This window comes from Arvicanthis niloticus, chromosome 22 (genome assembly GCF_011762505.2).
Source record: "Arvicanthis niloticus isolate mArvNil1 chromosome 22, mArvNil1.pat.X, whole genome shotgun sequence".
NCBI classification, from domain to species: Eukaryota; Metazoa; Chordata; class Mammalia; order Rodentia; family Muridae; genus Arvicanthis; species Arvicanthis niloticus.
The window spans coordinates 38,383,832-38,405,024 of record NC_133429.1 but is presented as its reverse complement, the minus strand read 5'-3'; the positions used below and the strand labels follow the sequence as shown (position 1 = coordinate 38,405,024).

Below are 21,193 nucleotides of genomic sequence, written 5' to 3'. Positions count from 1 at the left end.
ACCTCTGGAAGAGAGGTCAGTGCTCTTAACCACTGAGCCATCTCTCCAGCCCAATACCATGTTTTCTTAATGTAAAAGGAAATAATAACAAAAGTACTTTCATGCTAAAATAAAACACTCCAGAAGAATCTCTCAGGAAAGCCATTCAGCACGCTGTGAGAGGCCATCCGTGATCTGACTCTGCCTTCTATTTACACACACACACACACACACACACACACACACACACACACACACACACATTGTTTTCTACTCTATTTTTTAGTACCACTAATGCTCCACTCCTTAGGTGTTGGTCCTCAAGAAAGCTATTTCTTTCTTCTATCTTTTTCAAGACTTGTTACAAAAATCACTTCCTGAAAAAAATTTTTTTTCCAAACTATGATTTCTATAGCTAACTGTTTGATGACTTATGGAGCTCTCGCTATTATTATCCAGTGAACTTCAAAGCTTCTCGAAAGCAGCGGTTATTTTTTAATTCATCTGTACCCCCAGCCTAAATACATGCTATGGTCTCAATGATTATATCATCAAGATTTGCATACTAAAATCTAATTTCCAGTGTAATAGTACTGGGAATTGAGCTGCTGAGAGGCAATTAGGTCAGCAGGGAGCTGCCGTCATGAATATGACCAGTGCCCGTATCAAATGGCTAAGGGGGCTGTTTGCTCCCTTGCTGTAGGGGCTCTCATCGAGAAGACATACCCTGAACAAAGATCACAAACCAGATGCTAATTTTTTTCAGTTCCATAATGTAAGACTTTCTGGCCACTGTAGCTGTGATAAATGAATTTCTGCTATTTATAATTTTCTCATTCGATAATATTTTTGTTGTAGTGCCCTAAATGGACTATACTGGGCTTTTAGTAAGGACTTTTAGAGTGCTTGGTACACATAGCAGATATCATAAGTGTCTTAGTTTGGGTTTTAATGCTGTGAACAGATACTGTGAACAAGGTAAGTCTAATAAAGAACATTTGATTGGGCCGCCTTACAGGTTCAGAGGTTCAGTTCGTTATCATCAAGGTGGGAGCATGGCAGCATCCAGGCAGGCATGGTGCAGCAGGAGCTGAGAGTTCTACATCTTCATCCAAAGACAAACAGGAAAAGACTAGCTTCTAGGCAGCTAGGAAGAGGGTCTTAAAGCCCATGCCCACAGTGACACACCTACTTCAAGGCTACACCTCCAAAGAGTGCCACTCCCTGGGCCAAACATATTCCAACCACTACAATAAGTACACCTCATAAATCCTAATTGAATCAGAAATAAGTTTCTGTCAACCATAGCCATTTCTGTGAAGGTCTTTCAATACAAAGCCCACCGCAGCTATGATGACTGTGTATCTGCACTCAATGAATTCTTTGTGATCACAACGTGCTTCCACGGAGCCTGGTGCCCTGATACTACATGGTCTTATTCCATAAATCTCAATAGCCTAGTGTTCCATTGAGTTTCCTTCTAAGTTAAATCTTTCAGATGCACAGAATTTGGTGGGCAGAGGGAAGAGAATGTGGTTAATGATGTCCCTGGTTTGGTTTGTAAAAGGACAGAGTGAAGCAAATGAATGCTGACACGTTGCCCTCTGTCACAGCAGCCTGCTGCCCGACTAAAACGGTCACAGGCAGCATATGTGCCAGAGGGAGGAGTCAGAGGAGTCCAGATGGCCGTGCCCCTTGATTTTTAAACATTCAGACATTTTAGAAAGGAGGAAGAAGAAGAAGAAAAAAAAATCTGTATCCAGGTCATTCCTAATGCTTCTCCTGGGATACCAGCTACCGTTACCGCTCTTAAGCTTTCAGAAATGTGCCTGACAAACACTGCTTCGTTGCACGGCAGAGCATCCCTGAAAACTGACTTATGGTAAGGAGGATGTTTGCTAAAAGCCATAATGAAGTATCTTCTCCTCCTACCAGTCCGGCTTCCTTTCACTTAGCAAACATTGCATTTTCTACCATACTTTGCCAAGCATTTAGTAAACACAACCTACCTTTGATCTAGTTAGAGTCTGCCTATTTGGATCTTTCTGTCTTCAACAGCCTTCAATTTAAATGACTTGATTTTTTTTTTTTTTTTTTTGGTTTTTCGGGACAGGGTTTCTCTGTGTAGCCCCAGCTGTCCTGGAACTCACTCTGTAGCCCAGACTGGCCTCGAACTCAGAAATCTGCCTGCCTCTGCCTCCCAAGTGCTGGGATTAAAGGCGTGTGCCACCACTGCCCGGCTATGACTTGAAATTTTTAGTGGGTTACTATGAAACTGAAATGTCTGCTGCAGGGGTATCTCAATTACTCTATCCACGCGAACAGATGGGGGTCAATCTCATCCAGTAAGATGCAATTTCTAACATAGTTGCTAAATTTCATTAAGTCATTATTTACAAAGGGAAGAACAACTCCAGAATTACAGAAAAGATGAGACAATTTGAACCATGATGGTTCTGGGCTACTGGGATACCAGGTGTGCTCACGGGAGTGTAGAAGAAATCTCAGCCGGCTATCTGGCTCTGGCTGTTACAGCATGGACGGGTCTCTAAGCCAACACCTCATATATCTTCAAGATACTAACAGTCTCTCAGTAGGTCTCCTTATACTCTGAATCTTACAGTCTTCCTGCCCCCTGTTCTATGGGGTTGCCAGACCTTAAGTGTAGGATTGTGTTGTAGGTATTCTTTGGAGCTGGGCATGGCACAGTCAGCTGCTCTCTGTATTTGGACTAGTTGTGAGTTTCTGTAACGACCTCCATCTTCAAAAAAGACATTTCTTTGATGGAGAGTCGCGAGCTACAGGATAGTAGCTGGGAACATAAGGATAAACACTTAGAATGCAGTTAGAAATGATACTGTTTTAGGGAAACTGGTGGTTCTCCTCTAGGCTCATCAGTCATGGGCTGTTAGCTAAGTTTACAGTACCAGGAGAGAGCGAACCCTTTAATCTAAGTAGGCAGCTGTTGGTTTCTCTCAAGATATAAGTACTACTACAGAACATTTGTGGATGTTTTGACCCACTTGTCATTGTGTGTTTCTTGCCCATCATAGCTGGATGGGATTACTGGCGATTCTCTCCCTGGAGAGACAGCTTTCACATCACCTTCCAGTATTAAAGGAGCTAATCCTCAGGACTGAAGCTTCCAGACCATTTCCTCCCAGTCTTGTATCTGAGGTGTGTTGTGTCTGTGGCAATAAGGACTTACCTCCAAACTGTAGGAGACAAGCAAGAGCAACAATATGTCTTGTTGTGGGGTCTCCTTAATTTCCCGGATCAATGTCTTGAAAGGACATTTCTCATCCCTGATGCCACAGGTTGTGTTAGATAGACTATGGTGGCTCTTGCAGGGAGAGTTATTACACCTAGTGGCATAACTTTGTTAAATAATGTATATTGTCAATTTATATAATTATAGGGGTAATTATATAGTTTTATAATATATGATTGTATAATTATATAATATATATTTATATATTTTTAAATATATATCTTCTAATATATATTTAATTTTATAAATATATCTATAAGACATATAAATATATGATATAATTTAAATATAAATGATATATTATTAATTTATAATTTTATTATATAATTTATAAATAATTATATAAAATATTATATAATTACCTCTAGTGGCATAACTTCATTAAATAATACTACACACACACACACACACACATACACAAACACACACACACACGTGTACACACACACACACACACACACACCCTGATTTGCTTTCTATTGGTGTGATAAAGAACATGACCAAAAGCAACTTGGGGGAAAAAGGGTCTAATTTGGCTTAACTATCCCTATCCCAGTTCACCATTTAGGGGAGCCAAGGAAGGAACCCAGACAGGCAGGGAACAACTGGAGGCAGCAGAGGCAGGAACTGAGTCAGACTGCATGGAGGAATGCTGCTGCTGCTGACTTGCCCCCCGTAGCTTGCTTATGTTACCTTTTATAACTCAGGACTAATTGCTCACATACGGCACCACGCACAGTGGGCGGGCCTTTCTTTATCAATCATTAATCAAGACGGTGTCCCACAGACTTACCTATAGGCTAGTGCCAAGGGGGCACTTTCTCAATTAACGTTCATTCTTCCCAGATGACCTATCTTGTATCAGGTTGTTAAAAACCCTAACCAATATAATTGACCCTTTATCAACTTGGGACACAAATACATCACTACCAAACCATAAACTTTCCCTTAGTGTTTGTCCAAAAGATCACACCAATGGCATAATATAAAACATAGTATAAATAAAAGTCCTATAGTCTTTTTATTAAAAATGATTTAATTTTTTTTTATTTTATGTGCATAGGTGTTTTGATTGCGTGTATGTCTATGTGAAGGTGCTGGAGGTTCGAACTGGAGTTATAGACAGTCGTGAGCAGCCATGTGAGTGCTGGGAATTGAACCCGAGTCCTCTGGAGGAACAGACAGTGGTCTTAAACTGCTCCATCTCTCCAACAACTAAAGGCCCATAGTCTTAAAAATCCAAATACTTTAAAAGTTTAGTCTCTTTAAAATATGCCAAGTGTCTCAACTGTGGGCCCCTGTAAAATGAGAAAATAAGTTGCACGCTTTCTTAATGCAAGCGGGAAGACCTGTGGCACAATTAAATCAGACAAAACCAAAATCCAATAGTACAAATACCTCAGTGTCCAAAGTCTGAGACTCGCGATCTTCTGGGCACCAAAAGCCTTGGGCAGCTCTAATTCTCTGGCTCAGTCCATAACAGCACAGGGAGCTTGTATTGCAGGCTTAGGCGAACTCTACTCCACAACTGCTGCTGTCCTTGGTGGCTGTCACACAGCCCTGGTGTCTCCACTGCAGCTGAGGCTGCACCTTGGCTAGTGGCTTCTCCTGGCCTCTTAGAGCCAACCTGCAGCTGCTCTTCCACGAGTCCTTCAATCCTTCAGATTTCCACCAAAACCCAAACTAGTAGTAGCACGTGGGAGAGAGACTCCAACACATTGCAAGATTGGCTGCCATCTTGAGATGTCACTTTGGGCTCCTCTGGCCTTCTGTATCCTGACCCTGAAGAAATGTTTCCCCGAAGATTTAACCTCAATGTTGTGGCTCTCTCCTTGATCACAGCTGATTTCTCAGCCCTAGCTCACCAGCACTGGTTGGCTTGGGAAAGCAAAAACTTCACTGCCGTGGTGCCGATCTTCTTCATCATAGATGATACGTCAACCTCAACTGACCGGAAACCACAGAGTCTTGCATAGGAGAGATCACATAGACAGTCCCAGTAGTCTTTGGGGGGGGGGGGGGCGGAACTCTCAAACTTCACTCTGGGACTTTAAGAGATAGGCACCCACTGTCCCCATTGCTCTTAGCGCTCTTGTTTTCCAAGATCTTCCATGACAGCCCACTAAGCTTGAAGCACTAATGTCTTTTCCAGCTCACAGCTCCAAACACTGCCACAGTCTTTCCCCCAAAAAACATGGTCAGGTCTAGCCAAGCAATAGCTCAGTCTCTGGTATCAATTTGTGTCCTGGTTTGCTTTTTCTGTCGCTATGATAAAGACCATAGCCAAAGCGAGTTGGGGAGAAGAGTTTTGAGTTGGTTCTCGTGTTCTCATCACATTCCATCCTTGAGGGGATCCAAGGAAGAAGGAGAGGAACCTGGAGGTAGGAGCTGAGCAGCAGCAGGGGAGGAATGCTACTCACTGGCTGCTCCCACGGCTTGCTCAGCCTGCTTTTTTTATACCGCTCAGGACTACCCGTCCAGATGTGACACTACCTACAGTGGGCTGGCCCCTCCTACACCAATCATTAAACAGGAAAACGTCCCACAGACTTGCCTACAAGCCGATGTAATGGACACACTCTCAGTTGAGGCTCATTCTTCCCAGATGACCCTAGCTTGTATCAGGCTGACAAACAAACAAGAAAACCCAACGCCTCACCAGCACACATACCCAGAAATCAAACTGCTAAATTGTCTGTGTCTTGGTTAGGGTTTCTACTGCTGCAACAATGCACCACAATAAAAAAAGACAGTTGAGAAGGAAAGGGTTTATTTGGCTTATACGTCCCCAGCACTGTTCATCATCGAAGGAAGTCAGGACAGAAACTCAGTTAGGGCAGGGACCTGGAGGCAGGAGCTGATGCAGAGGCCATGGAGGGGTGCTGCTGACTGGGTTTCTCCCCATGGCTTGCTCAGCCTGCTTTCCAGGAGCACCAGCCCAAGGATGGCCCCATCCACAATAGGCTGGGCCCTTCCACTAAGGAAATCACTAAGAAAATGCCTTACAGCTGGATCTTACGGAGTTATCTTCTCAATTGAGGGTCCCTCCTCTCAGATAACTCTAGCTTATGTCAGGTTGACAGAAGACCAGCCAGCAGAGTGTGGTAATTCAACTTTCAGTTTCCTGGGAGAATCTCTATGATGCTTTCCATAATGGCCACCCGTCTAAATCCTCAATAGCAATATAGCAATGTACCAAGATTTGTGCTTCTCCCATCTCCTGGCCAACAGTTATCTTCTGTCTTGTTGAAAAGAATCCTTTTAATGTGTGAGGAGTGAGCTTTAACTACCAGTTCCTAATGATTAGTGGTGGTTAGCATTTCTTCACACAATCTCCTGCTGAGAAATGGCTGGTGTGTGTGTGTGTGTGTGTGTGTGTGTGTGTGTGTGTGTGTGTGTGAGAGAGAGATATATGGCTGCATCTGCGTGCGTGATGTATGACTGTGCACAGGCATCTGGACTGGAGGCCAGAGGACAACTTCAGATTGTTTCTCAGATGCTAGTCACCACCCCACACCCCCATTCCTTCTTAATAAAAGAGATGGTCTCTCAGTAAACTGAAACTCATCAGGTAAGGCAGGGTAGCTTGGTTAGTGAGCATGGCTTTTATCACATGGGCTCTGGGGACGGAATTCATATCCTAACACTTTCAATGCAAGCACTTGACTGACCTGAGTCATCTCCCCATCCTTGACCATCTACAAAAAACTCATTTGTGTGTGTGTGTGTGTGTGTGTGCGCGCGCACGCGCGCATGTGTGTGTCATGTACATTTGTGAGCACACATGTGCTGTGGAGCATGTGCAGAGGTCAGAAAACAACTTTGTGAAACTGGTTTTCTCCTTTCACATTTATGTATATTCTGGGTATAAAACTCAAGTCATTGAGCTTGTGTGGCAAATGCGTTTGATCTGACCAGCCCTCATTTTAAAATTATTATAATTACTACTGCTATCAAAGTGTTGGAGATTCTGATGTATATTGGATATCAACCATTTATCAGATGCATAGTTTGTGAACATTTTCTCTATTTGATAAATTGTTTGCCTCAAATTTGCCTCTTTTTTTTTGTTTTTTTTTTTTTTTTTTTTTTGTTTTTTTTTTTTTTTTTTTTTTTTTTTTTTTTTGTTTTTTTTTTTTGGCCCTGTTTTTATTAGAGTAGTCTTATGATCACAGTAAAACCCCACAACTTATGCAAATATTCTGAAAATGTTTTCGCTATTTTTTCTAGTATTTCTATAGTGTCAGAGCACGAAAATGAGTCTTTAATCCATTTAATATCGTATACAGTGTGATCGAAAGGTCCAGTTTTACTTATTCAGATGTGAAGTTTTGAACAACCCTCACTTGTTTTTGAAGAGAATGTCTTTTTTTTTTTTTCCATTATGTGATTCTTGGTAACTTTGTCAAAGGAAAATTAACTGTATATGTAAATGTATGGGTTCATCTCTGGGATCTCTCTTCTACTCCACTGTTCTGTGTGTCTGTACTTGAGCCATGATTTGTTATTATCATTTGTTTTATATTTTGAGAGCAGGTAGTATGGCATTTCCAGTTTTGTATTTGTTCAAGATTTCCTTGGTTGTCTGATGTCATTGGTGGTTCCTTCTAAATTTTAGAATTTGTCATTGTCTCTGAGAAAAACACCATTGTAACTGTAACATAACAGATTGTACTGAATGTGTGATTTAAATAATATGGGCAATTTAACATTATTAATTCTTCCAGTCATTGAACATGAAATATCGTTTGTGTGTCTTCTTCAGATTCTTCCATTGGTGTTTTTAGTGTACCCATCTGTCTTCTGGTTAATTTGTTTTAATGCCATTTATTCAGGCTGTTATAAATGAGACTGTTTCCTTAAAATTCATTTAGCAGTAGTTCATTATTACTATATAGAAACACAACCCACTTTTGTATTATGGAGTTTAACTGGGTTTATTGGTTCTGACAGTTTTTGCTTGAGAGTCATTATGGTTTAATCAGGAATGTCCCTTACAAGTCCATGTTTTGCGTGCTTTTTGGCCAGCTGGTGGCTTTATTTGGGAGGAGGACTGTGGAGACTTGAAAAGCATTTAGCCTGGTTGACTAAAGTAGGAAACAGCCCAGGTCTGTTACAATTTAGCTACTTCCTGTCTGTGAGTACCTGCTACCACAAACTCCTGCCAGAGTTTGACCAGAGACTGAGCTGCTCCTGCTGCCATGCTTTCCCTGCCATGATGAACTGATGTGGAGAGCTTTGGGGTCCCACTTCTAGAAACTTGACAGGACTTTGACATTGGGCCAGGACACAGAAGTAGGCTCAGGTAGGAATCTGACTTTGGGCTAGAACAAAGAAGTAGGATTCTGGCAGGAAGTTGACTTTGGGCTAGGATAAGGAAGCAGGCTCAGATACGAATGTTTATATTTGAGCTAATACTAAACTCAAGGTAAATTCAGCAGAGGAATGTGTGGCTTTCCTTTTATCTTGGACATTCTGATAAGCCCTGAGAAATGAAGTTCACTGGACTTTGTTTATTGCCTTGTTTGTTCCTTGGCTATTTGTGTTTATTGTCTTGCTTGTTTCATGTCCTAGAACCTTATTCTTTGCATGTACTTGAAATGGTTTAAAAGCAGACTGGAGAGAAATAAACCCCCTTCAGCCTCAGCACTGGCTGGAGTTATGTTATAATGTTGTCTAATTGTCTTTTTCTTTTCAATCCTCGCTCCCACCCTTGAGACCTGGTTGACTGACCTAGATGGCTTGGTCAGACTAAGATCCCAGAAACCATGAGCCAGAGTAAATCTTTCCTCTCTTACTTTGTTCTTGAGGCATGGTTTTTGTTTGTTTGTTTGTTTGTTTTACAGTGATGAGAAAATTATCGAATGCAAGAGTCTTCAGAGCTTTCTATAGATAAGGTCATGTCATTTACAGCCAAAATGGGTTTACTTCATCCTTTCCAGTCTGGGTTGTATGTATTTTTCTAGCTGGACTGCTCTGGCTACTTCCTGCACACTGTGATTACAAGTTGTAAACACCAACATGTTTCTTTTATTCCTGAGGAGAAACTGTCATGTTCCCTCCATGGAGTGCATTGTTAACTGTGGGCTTGTGACATGTGATCTTATGTCAAGAGTTTTTATCAAAAAAAAAATGATGGATTTTGTCAAATGTTTGTTCTTCATCTGCTAAGATGGACATACAGTATATACATTTATTGATTTGTACAGTTACTATATTCTAAGCAAGTTTATAAATTGTGATTCACACAGAGACATATGTCTGATTGTGTAAGAACTAAATGTGAATCTAGAGTTGTATAGATTTGTTCCTTTTGCAATTTCACTTTATTATGTATATGAATGTATGTGTATGTGGGCAACTGTGTGCCACAGGATGTATGTAGAAGTCAGAGGGCAACTTTAGAAGTGTGTTCTTATAAGAACTAAATGTGAGATTTTCGGGTCTTGGAATTCACTGCCCTAGGATGTATTCTGCATTCCGGGAGGAGTACATTATTCCTGAGTCAGAGCACACTTGCTGGATTAACATGCAGAAGGGGAAGGGAGAGGCTGATTAACATTCCTCAGACCACAGGGAAGAGAACCCACCTGTGGGTGGGGAAGGCCCAGAGCACAGAGATACATTTCAAAATGGGCTGTGGTCAGGAAGCCAGACCCTTTGTGTAATAAACCTGGGCAAACAAACGAATGTGGAATCTGAGTCACCCAGGGACCGACCTGAGAAGGTCAGCCTTTGTGGCTGCCCTCATGTACTCTGCATAAAAACCACTCCCAGTTTTTGTTCAGGGCTCTCTTGACAACAAGTGAGAGTCCTTGTGCACCAATATCAATAAACCTCATGTTGTTGCAGCCAATCCTCTGTCCGTGTGTGATTCTGGGGTAGCATGTCCCCTGGTTTTGGATTTTACAGTAAAACATTTGCACAAGATAGATAATATTGTTTACTATATTTTACAGTAGGAAACAGGTGCAGTGAAGTCACTGTTTAGGTCACAGTAAATGAAGAATTGAGTAAGAATTCATGGCTTTCTGATAAGTCTACCTATGTCACACAGCATACGTGTACTAACTATAATTTTCCTATAATTAAAAACATTCTTATTCAAATAAGTGCTCCAGCAGGGCAGTGGTGGCGTATGCTGTTAACCCCTGCACTTGGGAGGCAGAGGCAGGCAGATTTCTGAGTTCAATGCCAGCCTGGTCTACAGAGTGAGTTCCAGGACAGCCAGGGCTACACAGAGAAACCCTGTCTCAAAAAAACAAAAACAAAAACAAAAACAAAAACAAAAACAAAAAAACTAAAAACAAAAAAAAAAAAAGCACTCCATCTGATACAAGTTATATAATTTTAAAAACAGAAGTTGTTAATGTCCCAAATATTTAAAAATATCACATTCTATCTTTTTTATTTATTTTATTTATTTTTATTTTTTACTTATTCACTTTACATCCCACTCACTGACCCCCTCCTGGTCAGTCCCTCCCACAATCCTTCCCCCACTCCACTCTCCCCTGCTCCTCTGAGCAGCTGGGGGTCCCCTTGGGTATCTCCTGACTCTGGCACATCAAGTCACTCTGAGGCTAGGCACATCCTCTCCCACCAAGGCCAGACATGGCAGCCCAGCTAGAAGAACATATCCCACATCCAGGGAACAGCTTTTGGGACAGCCTCCTGCTCCAGTTGTTGGAAACGCACATGAAGACTAAGCTGCACAAAATATGGAAATGCTACATGAGTGGGGAGGCCTAGGTCCAGCCTGTGTATGTTCTTTGGTTGGTAGTTCAGTCTCTGAGAGCCCAAAGGTCCAGGTTAGTTGACTCTGTTAGTCTTCCTGTGGAGTTCCTATTCCCTTAGTGGCTGCCCAAGTTCCATCCACTGTTTGGCTGTGTGTGTCTGCATCTGTCTGAGTCAGTTGGTGGGTGGAGCCTCTCAGAAGACAGCCATGCTAGACTCCTGTCTGCAAGCATAACTGACTATTATTAATAGCGTCAGGGATTGGTCCTTGCCTATGGGATGGGTCTCATTTCCCTCTTTCTGACAATTTTGGGCTTAGGTCATCAACCTGTCTCTATCTCCTTGATGTGTAAAAGTTATGCTTCTTTGAAATTGTTTCCCCCATAATGTAATCATTCATTTCTTTAGCCTTCCATCTTAGAACTACTGTTTTTGTATCTGATATGTTACTGTATTTTCATTTCCATTTGTCTAATGATTTTTATGTTAATTCTCACATAATTATGGACTAGCCAATCTCTCCAGTAATAATTTTATAACCTTTCACAACAGAGAAATGTAACAACTCAGAGGATTACGGCTGGAAGGTACTTAATAGGGTTTCAACCATTTTAAGTAGTTAAGTTTTTGTTTTGTGATCACGTGTATGATCCATTCTGGAGGATGTTTTGTGTGCACCTGAACAGAACATGTAATTTTGTCACCACTGATGAAAATTTCATTTTTATCTGCTATTTCCGTTTGGCTTATGTATTTTAAGTTCAAGGTTTTCTTGTAATTTTTGTTTCTATGATCTTTCAGAAACAGAAGGTACCTTGAGGCACCGAGGTCCCTTAGTGTTACTATATTGCTGTCTACTTGTCTCTTAAGTGCCATTGTTTGCTGTATTGACTTAGTCACTTCATTGTTGATCACCTATCTGGTTATAATCATTGCACTCTCCTGATGACCCTTTTATTATAATATTGATATAATGCTCTTTGTTTCCTGTGAGAGTTTTTGACTTAAATGTATTTTGCTGGATGTAAGTACAGCTTATCCCGAGTTCCTGGTCACTACTCACAAGAAATAGCTTTTTCTTTCCCTTCATGTTAGCCCACGTATCCCCCTAATGCAGCAGTCTCACATAGGCAGCATGTGACAGAATCCTGGTTGTTTCTTTAACAAATTCTCTTCAGCTCTCAAGTGTTATGTTTATATTAAAAGCAACCATTGTTGGGAATGATTTATCATTTCATTCGCTATATTCTGTCTTCTATTTCCTTCCTTCTGGACTGATTATCCTCCTTTTCAGACTGATGGCTTTTCAGTGCTCTTCTTTGCTTCCTTGGTCATATGTCTGCTGTCTACAACAAAGGTCCTTTTTTTCTTTGGCGCTGCCGTGAGGCTTACACAGGCACCTTCCAGTCTTTATATCCTACTTCGAAACTATAATACTTAACTTTGACCATGTATTAAAACTCCATTTGAGAGCTGGAGAAACGGCTTAGTGATTAAAAGTACAGATTGCTCTTACTTATAGGGGGCCTGAGTTCAGGGCCCAGCACCCACAGCAAGTGGCTCATAACTGTCTACAACTCTAGCTACTTGGTATCTGTCACATTCTTCTGAATTCCATGGTTACTTGTACTCATAGGCACATAGATACACACATATCCACTAATCAAAACGATAAAAATCAAAACTCTCATTCTCTCTCTTACACACACAAACACACAAATGCACTGAAAGAACACAATCAAAATTCTGTTTGTAGATGTCAGAGAATTTGTATTGTTAAATTGTCATGTGCTGTTTGCACTTACTGAGAACTGATTTTGAGAATAAGCAATGGGCCCCTTGTCTCCGACTCCAGCATGTCTGCCCCTGCTGCAGGCTGGGCTCCTTAACCAGGAGGAAGGAGAACAACAAATAGCTAATGTATTTAAGACACTGTGCCCTTGAGAATAGCTAGACTGTAAACTGTTTCCAACAGAGGTCCTTATTGTTTATCCCACCACATAGATACCTGTGGTGGGAACGGGAGGCCAGAAGCCCCTCTGTGGAGCAAAAGCTCTCTGTCTGGGGCTCCCAACTAGAAGACCCAGCTGGACTGTTTTTAGCCGGGAAGCCCAGTTGTCTCTGCTGGATGCTTTAAGAGTCTCTTTTGATGGTTTTCTATCTATCTGCTGCTTGCCATTTGTTCTTGTCCTTGAGAGGCTCACCGCAGGGGAGATGCTCTGTTCTGCCTTGAACTGTCAATCAGGAATTCTAGCTGGCTGGCTTACTTGGCTTTTTTTTTTTTTTTTTTTTACTTGCTACACCCTTAAACATTTTTTTTTTTTTTTTTAATTTGGATTCCAAAGTACAATTACTATAGATCATTTTCTGGACAGAACACTAGCTGGGCCTGGTGTCTCCAGTCTGTGATCCCAGCTCTTGGGTTGAGACTAGAGAATTAAAGGCCTATCTGGCCTATACAGTGAATTTAAGGTTACCTTGAGTAACGTGAGAAGCTGCATAGCATGTGCAAAGTCTGCCCTGCCATAGAGAAGATAAAGAAACCAACCTAACAAGACAATAGATTTTCCCTATTCCCTTTGCAAGTATTTATATCATAATTTATATCTTTTGCATATTTTTAATCCATCAATAAGTTATAATAGCTACAGTTTTGGTTTGTCTATTTCTTGCTTCCTTTTGAGGTAAGATTTCACTATGTAGTCCAGGCTAGCCTTGCATTTATAACCCTTCTCCTTCAGCATCTCAACTATGTAGTCCAGGCTAGCCTTGCATTTATAACCCTTCTCCTTCAGCATCGCCAGCTGTAAGATAACAGATGTGCACCACCCCATACATCCTGTACCTATATTTTACTTTAAATTTTTATTCTTAAATTTTTAAATTTTGATTCCTTTTGAGACGAAGTCTCACTACTGTATTGTCCAGGATGGTCTTGAACTTGTCATCACTTGATCATCAGCCCAAACGATCCTCTTGCCTCAGCTTTCTGAGTAGTTGGGACTACAGTCATGAACAAATACTACTTTTTAAGTTTTAAACTAGAGTTAAAAATAATTCATTACCATAATAAGAAGCCTTGGTGTCATGAATCTTATTTTTAGAGGTGGGAATCAAAGCTGGTTCCTTATGCATGACAGGCAAGCCCTCTACCACTGACTGTGTTGTCAACATCTGCACTGTACATATTCTTATTTTGCAGGATGTTTCATACTTTTCATGTTATTTTTGACCTTTTGTTTCAACTTGAAGAACTTCTTTCAGTGGTTCATGGAAGGCAGATGTAATGGTGAGAAACTTCCGGCTCTTGGTTTCCTAGGAGAATCTACAGTCTACCTCTTCTTTACTTCTCAAAGACAGCTTTGCCAGGTATGGCATTCCTAGCTGGCAGCTATCTCTATCTATCTAACTATCTATGTGTAATCTATGCATCCATCCATCATCTATCTATCTATCATCTATCTATCTATCTATCTATCTATCTATCTATCTATCTATCTATCTATCATCCTGTCTTTTCTTTTTTCTTTCTACGTAGCTGGCTGTCCATCTGTCCATCCATCTGTCCATCCATCTGTCCATCCGTCTGTCCATCTATCTATCTCAATACTTTGAATACATCATCCACAAGTCCAGTCTGCATCTCTGTTGAGCCATCCACTTGGTCATCATCGTGGATTCTACTGTACATAACAAGTCTTTTTAGTTGCTTAAAAAAAAAAATCATCTCTTTGGCTTCTGAGAGTTTGATTATAAGATACTGTGTTGGGGATGTTTCTGCATTTGACTCAGGGTCCTCTGGGCTTTATTGATCGGGTCTTTGTTTTCTTCTGCAGACTTGGGGATTTTTTTTTTTTTTTTTTTTTGTCATTTGTTACTGGTTTTCTTCCCTCTTTGTGTTTTGATTCTATTTTGAGTAATTTCACACAACCAGCCTTCAATCTCAATGATCCTTTGTGTTGCTTGATCAAGTGTACTATTGAAGCCATGTATAGATTTTTTTTGCATGTGTTATTCAGCTACAGAAAAAAACCGTGGTTTCTATCATATTTCCCTTTGTTCATGTACTGCTTTTCTGATACTTTTTAGTTTTGTGTTTTCTCTTGAATCTCACTGAGCTCAGAGATGGCTGGTTTGAATTCCTTTTAGCTGCACGTTTATTGGGTCCATGGCTTGTCACTGGCAACTACCTTGATTCTTCTGATGGAGTCACGTTTCCCTGATTATTCATGGTCCTTGTGACCTTGTTAGTAACTACCTCACAGTATTAACAGAGTGAATTGGGAAGGGCAAATCTCTTGCCAGTTAGACTGCCCAGAAATTCTAAGGTTGTCCACAAAACTCTGCTGGCGATTATGGTTTTAGAATCTTCAGGAGGACTGGCCCAAGTGACCAGGTCTGCTTAGCTGGACCTGGCATGACATCATGGGGGCAGGCATAACAGCCTCGTCCAGAAGTCCACTGACATGGGCCCCAGTGACTGAGACTTCATGAGGATGCCTAGGACTTACACCCACAGGGAGCAGCTTGAAGTCTATTAAGACAAATTCAGCACTGTGGAAGGACTGTTGTTTAGAGTTTTAGTTAGGGTTACTATTGCTGCGATGAACACCACAACCAAAAGCAACCTGAGGGAGGGTTTATTTCACTCACAGTTGCATGTGACAGTTCATCATCAAAAGCTGGGAAGGCAAGAACTGAAGCAGGGTAGGAGCTTGGAGGCAGGAGCTGATGCAGAAGCCATGGAGGGATGCTGCTTACTGGCTTGCTTCCCACAGCCTGCTCAGCTTGTTTCCTTATAGAATCCAGGATCACCAGCCCAGACTTGGCCCCTCCTATAATGAGCTATGCCCTCCCATATTAATCATTACTTCAGAAAATTCCCTGCAGGCTTATATACAGCTTGATCTTAGGGAGGACTTTTCTCAATTGAGTTCCTTCCTCTTTGATGACTCTAGCGTTTGTCAAGTAGACATAGAACTAGTCAGCACATTTAAGTTCACAGGATAAAACTGGCCCTAATTCTATGGGAGCAGGGCTCTCTGAATCATCAGAGAAAGGTCTGAGCCTCAGGGATGTGGAGTATTACCTGAAGTCTGGATGTGTGTGTGTTGGTTCAATACTAAGTCTACTGGGGCCTGTATGTGGTCTAGATTGCTGGATCCTAAGTTTGCAGGCTCCAGTTTGCATTAGAGCAGACTTGACATTTGGAAAGGATAATGAAATGTCCCAGACTGAGTATTTGATAAAGAACAGATGTTTATTTTCTTGCATTTCTGGTGGTTGATAAGTCCTAGGTAAACGCAGGACCAGCAGTCTGGTAATGTTTAATGTTGTCCTTTGCTTCCAAGGTAGCCTGTTACGATTGCACTTTCCAGAAACAGGGAGAGGTATTCATCATATGAAAGGAAGCAGAGGGGCAAGCAAGATTAGCACTGCATGAGACCTCTAAGAGCATGGTGGCATGCCTTTAATCCCAGCACTTGGGAGGCTGAGGCAGGCGGATTTCTGAGTTCAAGGCCAGCCTGGTCTACAGAGTGAGTTCCAGGACAGCCAGGGCTACACAGAGAAACCCTGTCTCGAAAAACCAACGCCCCCCCCCAAAAAAAAAGAGACCTCTAAGAGCCTTGTTATTGCATAGAGAGCTCTTGGAACCTACCCACTTCCTAAATGCCTCTTTGTATGCACACGTGTGGGTGCACATGCATATGTATACGCATGCACATGTGTGTGGGTGCACATGTGTATGTGTATTCATGCATGTGAAAGCTTAGAGGACAGCCTAAATGTCCAGCCTAAATGTCATTTCTCTGAAGTGGAAACCTAAGGACTCTTTGGAAAGTCAGCTGGGTAGTGTTTTGCTGGGGCAAACACATGAAGGAATGTTTAGCTGAAGCAGACACAAGTCAAAGGATGTCCTGTTAATGCAAGGATGTGAAAGGACAGATGATGAAGGATTTCTTTGCTAACAACACCTATGTATTGGTCTGCCTTCCACTGGGTTGTTGAGCTCCATTTGCCAGGACTCCATAGGGAGAAACCACAACAAAAAACTTCCCACTCCAAAAAACTTCTGGTGGTGTGCTGCAGTTTCTTGCTGCTCCAGCAGACTCAGGCTGATTGGCAGAGTGATGTCAGCTGAGACAGATGCACATGTTGAGGTAAGTCAAGAGCTAAGGCAAGACCCGTGGAGGACATGTGATGTTTGGAGAGAGTGTACAAAGGTCTCTACACACAATGACAGAGGCTGAGCTAGGCTTGCTTATAGATCTGGCTGTGCAACGCTTGTGGGTCTCCTGTCTTCACTGATCTTTGCTTCCCTGAGAGGACAGCTGAGAATTTCCCCTGGCGACCTCCTTGTCCCTCCTGCTGACTCGTGCTGTGCCTAGGTTGAGGCCTGTCTCTGCTAGGTAGTGCCACCGCTGCTGATGTGTGTTTGGTATCACAACTCTACCAACCTGGACTGCTGGTGTATCTGTGAAGTGTTTGTGAGTGGACTGAGCTGCGGCTGCTTCCAGACAACACAAATAGGAGTTGCTCCAAAGAACCCTTCTAAACATGTCCACTCCCTGCTCTCACTCCCTGTATCCTTTCTTTCCCACTACCTCTGGTAGGTGGTGGGCTAAATGGGAGATTAAACTGCTTAAGAACCATCTTTAAAAATAGGTTTGAAAAAAATTAAAGTTACATCTCTCGGGTGCTATCTACCTTTTGTTTGAGAGAGTCTCTCACTGGTTTGGAACACACTAGGCATCTTAGGTGGGCGGGGTAGTGATCCCTAGGCATCAACCTGTGTCTGCCTCCCCTGTGCTGGGATTACAAGTGCACGCCCCACACTTGGGTTTCATATGGGTTCTGGGGCTCGGGTTTGGGTCCATGTGCTTGTAAGAGAAGTACTTTACCAACTAAGTGATGTCCATACTCTAGACTCTACATCTTAAAACTTTTACATTAGCCGATCTCAACACTGAAGTTTTGTATGGACACATTTAAATCGAAGCCCACATGGAATATGAACGGTCCCTCCCATCCTTTCCAGTGTACCTTGTCTTACTTCTGTGCTGCATTCTTGAACTCACACCCAGGCTTATTTTGACCTTGGGAGAGCAGTTTGGAGTGCGGATGGTTGTTTGTGCTGATGTTTCTCTGAGGCAATGAGCTGTAAACTCTTATTGCACCAACTTGCTGATGTTGGTCTCCAACAAGTTATTCTAATCTAGCAACATAATTCTTATTTCATTTGTCAAATATTTGACTTAATTTACCAGTAGGTGGCATTCCAAAGTTAAGCTGAACATATTATGAGTACCTGCCTTCAACCCCCTTCCCCCAGGTTATATAGGTCAGCAAGAAATGGCTCAGTGGTTTAGAGTACTTGCTGTTTTTCCAGAAGACGGACCCAGGTTTGGTCCTCAGTATCTACAGTTCAAGACCATCTGTAAGTCTAGTCACAGGGGACCCAAAACCTTCTTCTTGCCTCACATATAACATATACATACATATACATACATATACATACATATACATACATATACATAGCCTTATTTCATACTTGATCTTGATACTGTCAAACATTTTCATGTCTATATTAAGTTGACTCAGGAAGCTTAGGTGTTTTAAGTGATGCTCATTGGTTAGCAGGTCTTTGAGACAGTCGACTTCAGTGTTTGGTTATTCTCCATCACGCTGATCATTTAAACATTTCAAAGAGATTTACTGTGTTGTATTTTAATTACAGCCTTTACACAATATTTACAGCACACAATACTATTTTGGTTTGAATGGTGTTTACGGCAAAATTCATGATGAAACTCCATTCCCCCCACCGTGTTGACAGAGGAGAATTACAGAGGTGATTAAGTCCTGGAGGATCTGCCCTTATGAATAGGATTAACATGGGAGAGTTCTGACACTTTAGTTGGATTAAGCAACACCTGAAATTAGAAAAGCACACCCATGGATGTGTCTGCGATGGTGTCTCCAGAGACAAGTGGAACATGAGTCCCTGATGTAAGGAATGGATTAATCCCTTAATGGATGTACAGTATGATGGCATTCCCGAAAGGTAGGACAGGCAGGGAAGTGTAGCTAGTTAGGAGTATGTCATTAGTGGCACGCAATGGGGGGGGGAGGGTACACCTTGACCTAGCCCAAATTAATAAAATTGCATTTGGAAAGGGAGAAGTTCAGCCAAGCATAGTGACACCCCTTTTAATGCCAGCATGGGGGACTGGTGTGAGGGATGGAAGAGTAGCAGGGAGAAATCTGAGTTCAAGACTAGCCTGGACTACAGAGGAAATTCAAGGACAGCAAAAACTACACAAAGAAACCCTGTCTCAAACCTGTGCTCTCACTGAGGGTGGGAGTTGGGGACGGGTTGTTTCATTAGATTCCAAAGAAATCTAAAGTATCACTAGAAAATACTTGAATTTTTATATTGCAAAAGATTGGATCTAGAAGAAATGGATAGTTTGTAGATCAATAAAGCAAGGAGAAATAGAGTGGATACAAACAGGAAAGGAAGAAGTTAAAGTGTACCTACTTTTGGATGACATAAGCCAGTATTTAAAAGATCTTAAAGGCCTAGAGAGGGCTCATCATTTAAGAGCAATTGCTGCTCTTCCAGTGGACCTAGGTTTGATTCCTACCTCCACAAAGTCCAGTCCCAGGGGATCGGCACCCATTTCTGGTCTCCATGGGCCTATGCATGCACATACATACATACATGCATGCAAAATGTCTATACACATAACAAAGTAAAAAGAAATACACAGAAGACCTCAGTCTCCACTAGAAAACTTCTTAGACCTGACAAACACTTGCAGCAAAAAAGCAAGCCTCAGAGCAGCATTTAATATACATCGTATCCTTCTACACAACAGTGTGTGTGTGTAACAACAATGAAGTTGCTGAGAAAAAAACTAGAAGAAAAATTCCTCTGAGCAGCTTAAAAAATATTAATAAAATATCCAGGAATAAACCAAAGAGGTGAAAGGCCTTTACAATGAAAACTTTCAGTCTCTGAAGAAAGAAACTAAGACAGTAAAAGATGGAAAGCTATCTCATGCTCATGCACTGGCAGAGTTAAGAGTTAAAACGGCTATCCTGGGCTGGTGAGATGCTCAGTTGACAAAGGCACTTGTCACAGAAGCCTGGCAACCTTGGTTTGAGCTTGAAACCCTGGTAAAGAGGGAAGGAGAAAAATGAGTCCATGAGGTTCTCATCTGCCCTCTACATATGTGGTGGCACATGCATCCCCAACCAACAAGTCATTGTCAATAAAAATACAACTTTAAAAAGCAAACGGTCATTTTTGATCTACAGATTCAATGTAACCTTTCATCAAAATTCCAATGACATTACTTACAGAACTAGAAAAATAAAATCCTAAAGCTGACACTGGAGCAGAAAAACCCCAACTAAACAAAATAATTCTAAGCAGGAAGATCAATGATGGAGGCATCACCATGCCTGACTTTTAACTACCACAGAGCCACAGTGATAAAGATTGCATGGCACTGGCCCAGAAGGAGACACAGAGTGCAATGGGATAGAAAAGACCCCAAATAAATACACACCGCTACAGTTACATAATTTCTTGAGAAACGTACCTAAAAGAATCATAGGACAAAGGCATTTCAACAAATGGTACGGAGAAAACTGGGCATTCACATGTAGAAGAATGAAAATGGATTCACCTCTCCCAAACTGTACACACACACACACACACACACACACACACACACACACACGTCTCTGCCTCCTGAGTGTTGGGATTAAAGGCTCACACCACCATACCCCGCAAGAGCTCACATCTTGAACCACAAAGACAAAGCAGAGAGCAAACTGGAAGAGGCAAGATTTTACTCTCAGAGCCCACCTCCAAGTGATATACTTCCTCTAGCAAGGCCATACCCCTAAGCCTTCCCAAACAATTCCAGTAGATAAGCAAAACCCATTTTAATATTTAAAAGTATACTATCAACCAACTATAATATAGGCTATAATCCAGCTATAATATAGGCTCTTAAAACCACATTTTGAGTCCTGTGATTTGTAAGCATTTCTTCAAAGACTAAATAGAAGACTGGGGATCGAAGTGGGCAGGAAACAAGAGAGTTCCAACTCCCTGTCTCCCACCCAGGTCCCTCACTTCAAACATTCTCAGTCATATAGTTTTGTTTGGGGGAAAAAGAAAACCATGAA

The 21,193-nt window shown here is 41.7% G+C and overlaps 1 long non-coding RNA gene across 1 annotated transcript in view; it reads right to left on the bottom strand.

Annotated features, from left to right (window-relative positions):
- Positions 1–21,193, bottom strand: part of LOC143436206 (uncharacterized) — a 102,366-nt gene that overhangs the window by 64,185 nt on the left and 16,988 nt on the right. The window lies entirely within an intron of this gene.